General features: G+C 48.7%; 1 pseudogene; it reads left to right on the forward strand.

Moving 5' to 3' along the window:
• Window positions 1-2,953: 2,953 nt before the first annotated feature.
• On the forward strand, window positions 2,954-3,540 carry LOC132219940 (jun dimerization protein 2-like; annotated as a pseudogene).
• The last annotated feature ends 6,953 nt before the right edge of the window (window positions 3,541-10,493 follow it).

Below are 10,493 nucleotides of genomic sequence, written 5' to 3' on the forward strand. Positions count from 1 at the left end.
TATCACATTGAAAATATACGGTAACCTGATGACAGAAGTAAAAAAGATTTTTCCTGTGGTTTCATTTTAGTAAAACCAGTTAAAGTTTTTAGAAGTGTTTCCAGCATAAGAATACAATGAAGAGGCTGTGAAGTTCAAAGTCATTGAGAAAAAACAAGCAATTAAAAAACACCCTTAAAGGCTAAACCAAACATGGTTGCCACCCCCACAAATTGGAGCCTAGAATGTCCACCGAGAAACAGAGGTGCTGGAGTTCGGGTCCTCTTTCTGCCGTCTGGCCTGGGCACTTCACCACCAAGCACAGGGAGGGCCCCAAGGGAAATGGCTTCAGTTGTTCGAGCGGCAGCTTGCTGAGGCCATTTCAGGAGGCTGCAGGCCTAAGGGGCGGGGAGCATCTGTCCCGCAGCCCCTCTAGGCCTGGACGCCTCTCGGAGAGTGTGAGGCCTCTGCCCTCGCGTGGGTGGAAGGTAGCAGTCAGCTCAATTACAACGTATAGGTGCTATCCAGTTTGCAAAATCTATATTTGTAAAGCCAAAACATCTATTTAAGTAAAGCTGATAATGTTTGCTAGAAACTTCAAGTTGGCTTCTTATAGCCAAATTTCTAGACAGTAGATGACATGCAATGTTGTTAAAGAGAAATTTAAAAGCAATATACTTTAAAAGTTAAGTAAAAATAACTTAATGGAATGTATGGATATATGTTAGTTTTATATGAACAGCTATATATGTATCAACAGACTGATGGTTAAAATTTCAAACATTAGTGAATATAATGGATTCTGTCATCTGTCAACACCTAAGTGATTTCTCATGGTTAATATCTATGGCATGGTCACATAACTCAAGATGGTTACAAATAAAGAAACTGTGTCCACATTGGTAAACTGCAGGCATATAAAATGTTCCAGTCCTAAATTTTTCCAAAATATCACAGCTCACCATTGAAATATCTGCTGTTGTCCCCGCGCTGGCCTGCCCCGAGCTCCACAGCCGTGAAACTGGAGAGGCTGTCGATGACCGCCCTGGAGGACAAGCATGGCCGGCAGTTCAGGCATCGCCTCAGTGCTCTTTGTCTGGAGGCCACATCCTATATAATAAAAGGCAAATATGTAAATTGTCCCCTCGACTGGGAATTGGACCAGGGGGTGGGGCCTCCCCCGGCTGACCCCACCCCCGATCTGTCCCCTCCACCATTACCGGGAGCAGGGCCGGCCTGCCAACTGCCCACAGTCCCTCCCCTGGCCGGCCTCTCCCCCAGTCGCCCCCCTTCTCAATCGGGGGAGGGACCCGCCTGCCAACCTCCCATGTCCCCTCCTGACAGCCAGCCAGGACAAATTGGCCCTGATCAGGGTGAGCCAGCTGGACCCCACAGGTGCACAATTTCGTGCACTGGGCCTCTAGTAGATAATAATTTTGAAAAATCAGTGAATCCATTCTTAGGAAAATTTTCTTAGTCTTTACAAGGACTTACACAAAAGGTAATTATTTTAGAGTGGTAGAGTGATTTCTCACAAAAATACTGCAATAACCAACTTGTAGCTTTCCAGTGTTTCCCATTATTGGGTATTGTGTCTGTCTTGGTTGACCCTGTGGTCTTGCCAAGTTAATGGCCCTCCCTCCCTCTATCTTTTGAAGGGAAACCAGAAAGGAGCTGGTTGGGGGCTTTGTAACTCCGCTCATTCACCCCAGGTCAGGAATCAGTTTGGGGCCTAACTGCCTGAGATATTCCACTAGATACAGACGTATTCTTCTGGAGTGAGAATGTGGAGTTCCAAGGCGGCCGCCTACCTTACTGTCTCTCCACTTTTGCTAATATTTTAAACGGAATTAGTGGTGGGTTTTCTGCCACCAGCTCAGAGCTGCCCAGACCGCAGGAGGCAGGTCTGCGCATCTGAGCTCCCACGTTGCTGTGTTCATGGCCACTGCTAACCCAGCGCGCCGCCATGCCCTGTGACAGTCACAGGCTGCACGGATAACATGTCAGCGCTGTATTGTCTAAGCACTGAAGTTCCTAGCTCCCCGTGAGCAAGCTGGAGCAGTGAACCATCTATAATAATAAAAGTGTAATATGCAAATCGACGAATGACCGACCAGCAGAAGGACTTTCCGGACGACCTTTTAGATGACCTTCTGGACTGCCATGTTATGACACACACTGGCGCCAGGCCAGCCAAGGCGGGTGCTATGCGATTGGTCCGGGGGCCTGCCATCACCCCATGATCGCCCCAAAGAGGGAGGCCCAGGCCACCCTCTGTGCAGCAATGGATCACGGAACCCCGGCTGGGTGAGCGGGGCCTCCCTCTGCTGGGTGATCTATCAGGGAACCCCCGTGATGATCACCTCAAAGAGGGAGGCCCAGGCCGCCTGCCCTAGCCTGAGAGAGGGAGGCTCAGTGGCCACGATGGCTTCCGGCCCCGTGGCAGCGGCGCTGAGTGGGCACAGCGCCTGCAGCTGGCCCCGGCCCCTAGTGTTGGGGGCCAGATGTAAGCTGGCAAGGTCCTTGCACCTGAAGGGGCTAGCAAGGCTGGGACCCTTACCCAGTTTTCCCAGACTTGTTTGGATGGCAATTATTAGTAGAATGAGATCAACCTTTGTAGAATGAGAACAGCCTTTCATAACTTACCAAGAAGTCTGTAACTATTTACTGAGATATGCTGTACTGAGAACTTGTCCTTCTGCTGTGTCTCTCCCTTAGAGATTAAGGGGAACAAAGAATACATTCCTCTTGACAGACCTCCTATTCAGTGGGTTGTGTATAAATGAGATTGTGTGACTAATAAACTCGATTCAGTTCCTCGAGAGCTGTAGTCCTCCCGATCCCGCTTTCCTGTCTTTCTTTCTTTTCTCAATTCCCACCTCCCTGCCTCAGCCCGGCTCAACCTTGTCAGGCTGGCCCTGACACCCTAGGATGCCACCTCCCCCTGCGGCTTCCGCCCTCCTGGACTGCCACTCCTCCTGCTATGATGCCTGGGCCAATCCTGGGCCCGTTCATGACTGCTGGCTCTCTGCCAGGGCTCGCCCCCCTGACTGGACTCCCCAGCTCATTCCTGACTGCAGAGGAACTGAAATATGCTGACATCCGCAACACTGGGGCTATGATCACCCCCTTGCACTTCTTGGAAGTGAAACTGGGCAAGCGGACACAACCTGTGAAAAGTGAGCTAGACGAGGAAGAGGAGCGGAGGAAAAGGCGCCGGGAAAAGAACAAGTGGGGCAGCCCGATGCCGGAACAAGAAGGAGTGGACGGAGTGCCTGCAGGAGAATCTGAGTGGCTGGAGCTCATGAATGCGGAGCCGAAACCCAGATGGAGGAGCTGCCGCAGGAGCGGCAACAGCTCACCCTGATGCTCAGCCGGCATGGCCCCACCTGCATCATCAGGACCGACAGTGTTAAGACCCCCGACTCAGAAGGCAACCCACTGCTGGCGCAGCTGGAGGAGATGTGACCGTGGGCTGGGAGGAGGAAGGGGAGGAGGAGGAGGGTCCCAGAGGGCTCTTCCTTGCTGCATGGAAAACTCTTCGATGAAGCTCAGCACAGCCAGCATCAGCCAGGCTTTTCTGTGAAACAGATCAGCCACACCAGGGAGGAAACCCAGGCTGATGAGACCCAAGATCAAGCACTGAGACCACAGTAGTCCTGAGGGGAGGACTGTTCTGCCTGGGGTCAGGCTTGCAGGAGGCAGGACAGAGGCTCTAATCTGGAGAGATGCCCAACCAGGCAGCTGTGGGCACTGCTCTGGCCTCTCCGCCAGGACACCCACCCAAGGACCTCCAAGCAGCCAGGAAAAGCCATGAGTTGCAACCAAAATTAGGCTGAGGATGGACTCAGAGTGAAACTGCAATCTGCCTGCCCCCAGTCCTGCCCCCGCCCCTGATCCTGATGCAAGGCTGGAGAACTGCACAGTGCCAGGTCCTGCTGTACCCACCCACGGTGGTCCACCCTCGCCGGCCCTGCTGCAGTTGCTGTGGGCACGAGGTGGGGGCGCCCTTCCAAAGCACATACTCACTGAGTGCTTACAGACTGGCTGTCCTGGCAGGGCTTTCAACTGCACATGTTTTGTTTTTTTAATTTTTTATTGATTAAGGTATTACAAATGTGTCTTTATCCCCCCATTGCCCCCTCATCCCCCCGATCTTGCCCTCACCCTCACCCCTGTTGTCTGCGTCCATCACTTAGGCTTATATGCTGCATACAAGTCCTTTGGTTGATTTCTTCCCCCACCCCCATCCTCCCCTACCTTCCCTCTGAGGTTTGCACATGTTTTCATACTTTCTTTTTTTTGTTAATATTTTTTTACAAAAAAAAGATTTTATACAAGCAATATATAAATGGATGATACAGTATAAACATGCTATGGTTTGTTTGTTACGAACAGATATTCAGCAGTTATGGCCATTGCGTGTAACTTCTAAGTACTGTAGTCTCTGGGTGTTGGGGGTGGCAGGGGTGGGGTGTGGGGCATTTCCATCCTGGTAAACCCTTCATAGTACTCAGTTCTATATCGCTCAGTAAACATTACTCTTACTTAAAAAAAAAAAAAAAGGGAAACCCAGGCTACCTGGCCGGCGGCACTGCTGGTGGGTGTGTGGGGTCAGCCAGCAATCGCCCCACAGAGGGAGGCCCAGGCCAGCCAACCGATCACACCCCACACCTGTCTCCCACAGAGGGAGGCGACTGATGGAAGGGGGGAGCAGCGCCACACAGATGCAAGCAGTAGCAGTGGCAGGGGTGGGGCCAGCTTCCAGCAGCTGGGGGAAGAAAAACCCCAATAGGCCAGGCCTAGGGACCCTACCTGAGAGGTCCCAGATTATGAGAGGGCACAGACCAGGCTGAGGGACAATCCCCCCAGAGTGCATGAATTTTCGTACACCAGGCCTCTAGTCTCTCTATATAAAACCCTAAAATGCAAATAGACCAAATGGCAGAACAACCCAACAACCCAATAACTGGTTGCTATGACATGCACTGACCACCAGGGGGCACACACGGAACATGGTGGGCATCTGCCACTGCAGGATGGTGAAGCGGGTGAGGGGAGTGCCAGACCAAGGCAGGGCACGGGTTGCCGTCATCAGGGTGAGCCGCTGGTGGGTACTGAAAATTCTTTGCTCCTGCGTGCTGCAGCCCCACCAGGTACTCGCAACTGCTGCTAGTGTTGGCCCCAATCACTCTGTGCTGTCAGTGGGTGCAAGCGGGGCCGGCACCGTCAGCATATGGCAGCGCAGCAATGGGAGCAGGGCTGCTGGCAGACAGGGGACCAGGGGCATGGCGGGAGGGGCCAGGCAGGGGTGTGGAGGATGGCCTGAGACCCGCCCCTGTGCCCACTGCAGCCTCGCGGCCCACAGTTACTTTAAAGGTGCACGAATTTGTGCACTGGGCCCCTAGTTTAAGATAATGTACCAGTGATCCTGGAACATCTCACCCACAGCGTGTCCTCCCTCCCTTAGGAAGCGGTCGTCTCACATGCGGGAGCGTAGGTAAGCGCAGATACCTGGCGCACATTGGAGCCGGGTTGGATGATGTGTCAGAATGCTGAGAGCCTCTCTGAACTATTTCAAGAGGAAATTAAAACACAAGGGTGTAGGCCTGGCATTTACATGGTGCGCCCTGACTGTTTCCACATCCTGCTGGGACCTGCAGGAGATCTGAGGGGAGGAAGGAAAGGGCTGGAGGCTGCACTGGGGGTCCTCTGCGCAGCCTTCCCACCAGTAAACACTGGCGTGGCCGTACTGGCATTGTCTCCGTGTTACCCAATCCTGAGACACAGGCCCTGCTGCTCCGCAGGCCGTAGGGACCTGCAGCGCTGGCTCACGCAGCTGCACCACCCAGTGTCACACAGGGGCTGTGGGTTTTGTTAGATCCCTTCATCCAGTTGTTCGTTAAGGTATTTTTAAAATTTTAGTCTTGCTCCTAGGAATCCAGATGATAAGAAGTAGAAGAAAAAATAAATTTAGATCATGAGGAAAACCTTAAAAATCTCTCAGAACATAAACTTTGAAATCATTGTTATTTGTGCCTTGCTTAACAGTGTGAACAGGAGGAATGAGTCTAAGAAGGACCCTGGTAGGGCTTCACAAACAGCCTGAAATATACAGATGAGCGGCGAGCGAGGGTCAGAGCAGTCCTGAGGGGACCCTGCCTAACAGCGTTCATTCTTGGTAACTTTAGTTAAATTAATTCTTAGGTTTACTTCCTCTTGTTATGCATCAGTTAATTACATAAAATTGCAAAGATGCTATAAAGCCTAGTTCTTAAGAAACATGAAGGGAATTTCACCGGCCTCTTTAATATCCTTAAACTCTTCCTCTGAAATTCATCACCTTACAGTCTTTTCCCCTCTTTCCAAAATGTAAAATGCCTCACTGCCTTCTGAAGTTTCTCTCAGTCCATCATGTCATTGAAAGTGCTGAAAGCAGCACTTGTTTCTAACAACCAGCTCACCGTCCTGAGCTCAGCAGTACAGTTTTTTTGTCATTATAATGAGACACATTTCAATGTACTCAAGCCAAGCTCCTCCTGACGTTCAGCTTCTAGGCAGTAGCTCCTTTTTGTCTGTTAGGAGAGGTGCAGGAGCATCAAGATGGACTCAGGCACAGAGGACAGGCGGCAAAAGGAGTCTGAAAAAGGCCCTGGCTGGGTAGGTGGCTCCTTCGATTAAAGCGTCACCCCCACATGCCAAGATCGTAGGTTTGATCCTCAGTCAGGACACATGTAAGAATCAACCAATGAATGCATCAATAAGTAGAACAACATACCGCTCTCTTTTTCTATCCCCCTCTCCTTCCTCTCTCATTTTAAAATCAGTAAAATAAAAACTTTAAAAAGAAATTTGGAAAAAAAAGAAATTAAAAGTAAGACAGGAAAATAAATCATGACAGCTATAGAGCCGCAAGGATTATTTATGTGTAAACATTGAATCAGGAAATTTCCACGTGGGTGAACTTTGATTAGTAGGAAACATCACCAAAGGGAGCAGAGAGTTATTGGATTGCCCAGTTCTAAGTGACCCTCACTCTATGAGGGCCCTCTGGTCCCATAGGCAGGTCTGCCTGCTCTGAGTGCACCGCACACCTGCGCACATGCAGAACTGCTCCCATCCCATACCACTAACGCGCAGGATACTCACGGGCTTGTGCCATTTTTTTCTTCAAATTCAGTTATTGAATAGTTACTATTTAACTAGTCAATTAACTATAACTATTAACTAACTATTTATTTCTGCCTTATCTGATAACTTAGTCCTATGGTTTAAGACCCTAATTGAATGAAGCGGTACTCATGGCAAACCTTTGACTCTACAAGAGAACAGCAATCATAATGATATCAACATAACAGGTGGGGCAATTTTGATCATTTTTCTTCTCTCTCATGATCTCTGTCAGGCTGTGAAACATCACATATTTGTGTAACCACATACAGATACGCTAGAATTTGCTACTTAAGATTACACTGAAAACTGCTGCTTTCAAACGAGCCATGCTTACCTCCCAAGAGCTGTGGCTCCCACGAGCTGTGGCGTAAACATGTCAGCGAGATGCCAAATCTGTCCGCTCCTCCCATTTTCATGACTACAGAGAGAGAGGGGAGGCTGCAGCTTGCCTGCTGTGCTCACTCCTCCTGGAGGGAAATAGAGGGCAAGCGGCACCCAAGGCCCTCCAGGAGCAGCGCTGCGCCCAGGAAGCACGCTGGTCGCAGCCCTGGGTCCTGAGGGCACCACGCCGCCGAGACACCGGCCCAGTGCCAACCTGCAGGAACCTGAGTGCCCACTTCAGGAAGGCCGGAGGACGATGACCTCCCAAACTCTCAGCAGAAAAATGTCTGGGCCCAAGCATTCCTTTTTCTCATCTCTGGCTTGTAACTTTGCTGGCCTAAAGTTAAAGCAACTTTGCTTATCGCTACAAACTGATAAAACAATGGTCCTAATATGGCAAAAATAATCATTATTTTGTTGTTTCTTTTCACTAATCGATCCATGTTTTACAACAATGTGAAGTCGCTAGCGCACTGGGAAGAGCGCACTCTTCCGTGGCAGGTGGTGTCATACCCCACGCGGTGGTCACGGCAAGCGCCATGCGCCCTGCAGCCCCAGCACTTTCTACTCGTGAATATGATTGTAAGAAAGTATTGAAAGATAATTTTGGGGGGAAAGTAAAATCATTAATCACATACAGATGGAAAAATAACCACATATTAAAGAATTATTTTACTCATGTGTCATGCGGAAACCAGGCAGATGTTACTACTGGTTCAGAGGAAAAGAGAAAACAGCACAGATTTACATGGAGTAAAGGAGTGGAGATGAAATGCAAATATGTTTTCCACCTCCGGAGGAAATTAATTAAAGTCTAACGGATGCACAGAATTTGCATATCATCAGTTACCTTCAGCTTACAAACGTTGCAAAATAGCTCAAAGGAAAAGCTTTCAAATGTTCACCACTGAGTATGAGATTGGGTGAGGGTCTGTCATATATGGCCTTTATTATGTTGAGCTACTTTCCTTCTATACCCATTTTATTGAGTGTTGTTTTCTTTAATTTTTAAATTCTTTTGTTAATTCTCACCAGAGGATATTTTTCCCATTGTTTTTCAGAGAGAGAGTGGAAGGAGGGAGGAAGGAAAAAAGAGAGAGAGAGAGAAACATTGATGTGTCCCATATCCATTGATTGCGTCCTGCACACACCCTGACTGGGGACAGGAACTGGCAACCCAGGTCCATACTCTTTTTTTTCTTTTTTTTAAAAATATATTTTATTGATTTTTTACAGAGAGGAAGGGAGAGAGACAGAGTCAGAAACATCGACGAGAAACATCGATCAGCTGCCTCCTGCACATCTCCCACTGGGGATGTGCCCGCAACCGAGGTACATGCCCTTGACCGGAATCAAACCTGGGACCCTTCAGTTTGCAAGCCGACACTCCATCCACTGAGCCAAACTGGTTTCTGCCCAGGTACATACTCTTGAGCAGGAATCAAACCACAATCTTTTGGTGCACAGGCTGGCATTCTAACCACTGAGCAGCACTGGCCAGGGTTTATTGAGTGTTTTAATCATAAATAGATGTTGTGTATTATCAAATGTTTTCTCTGCATCCATTAAGATCATATGATTTTTGCCCTTTTATTTTGTTGATATGGTGTATTACATTGATTGATTTGCATGTGTTTAACAATCCTTGTGCCCTGGAATGAATCCCACTTGATCGTGATGTATTATTTTTTGGATGTACTGTTGTATTCAATTTGATGTATTATTTTTTTAATGTACTGTTGTATTCAATTTTCTAGTATTTTGTTTAGGATTTTTGCATCTGTATTCATCAGAGATATTGGTCTATAGTTTTCTTTTGCTGTGCTATCCTTGCCAGGTTTAGGTATCAAGGTTATGGTGGCCTCATAGAATGTGTTAGGAAGTATTGCCTCTTCCTGCTTTCACTGTGGCCAAGACGAGACAACCAAAGTGTCCTGTAATAGATAATTGAATGAAGAAGCTGTGGTACATTTATACTATGGAATAGTACTTAGCCATAAGAAAGGGTGAAATACTGCCATTTGTGACAAACAGGAATAGACCTGGAGAATATCATGCTAAGTGAGATAAATCAGTCAGAAAAAAGCTAAGAACCATAGGATTTCACTCATATGTGGGATGTAAAACTGAAACTCATAGACACAGACAATAATATGTTGGTTACCAGAAGGAAGGGGTTGGGGGCTAGTAAAAGGTAAAGGGGGTCAAATATATGGTAACAGAAGATGATTTGACTTCAGGTGGTGAGCACATAATGCAATATGTAGATGTGTGTCATAGAATTGTACACTTGAAACCTATATGATCATATTCACCAATATCACCCTCATAAATTTAATTTTAAAATAGCTCAAAGACCATGAACAGAGTGAGAAAATGATAAATCTGGAGGGGCGTGCTACAAAGGATGCAGTTTTCTGTTGAAACATTGTTTCACCCATAATTTCCCATCTATCCTATCTAATAATAGACAAACACGGTAATTAACCGTACCTCCGACATGCTTCCCATGGACTAATCAGGGCAATATGCAAATTAACTGCCAACTAAGATGGCAGTTAACCGCCAACAAAGATGGCAGCTAATTTGCATACCACAGGCAGGGTAGGACAGCGCAAGCCGCCATCCAGGGCCCGGTGTGCGACCAGGGGGTGGGCGGGGGCTGGGGCAAAGGCAAGCAGTGCCAATCGCCTGGCCAGAGCCCTCACCTGCCCACCGGAGACAGGGGTCCACTCCCATGTGCGACGAGGGGGTGGGCGGGGGCTGGGGCAAAGGCAAGCAGTGCCAATCGCCTGGCTGGAGCCCTCACCTGTCCACCGGAGAAAAGGGGGTCCACTCCCATGTGCGACAAGGAGGTGGGCGGGGGCTGGGGCGAAGGCAAGTGGTGCCAATCGCCTGGCCGGAGCCCTCACCCACCCACCCTCCAGAGATCTCCCCAGCAGGCAGCGGCTCCCCCTGCT

This window comes from Myotis daubentonii, chromosome 17, assembly GCF_963259705.1.
Source record: "Myotis daubentonii chromosome 17, mMyoDau2.1, whole genome shotgun sequence".
Lineage (NCBI taxonomy): Eukaryota > Metazoa > Chordata > Mammalia > Chiroptera > Vespertilionidae > Myotis > Myotis daubentonii.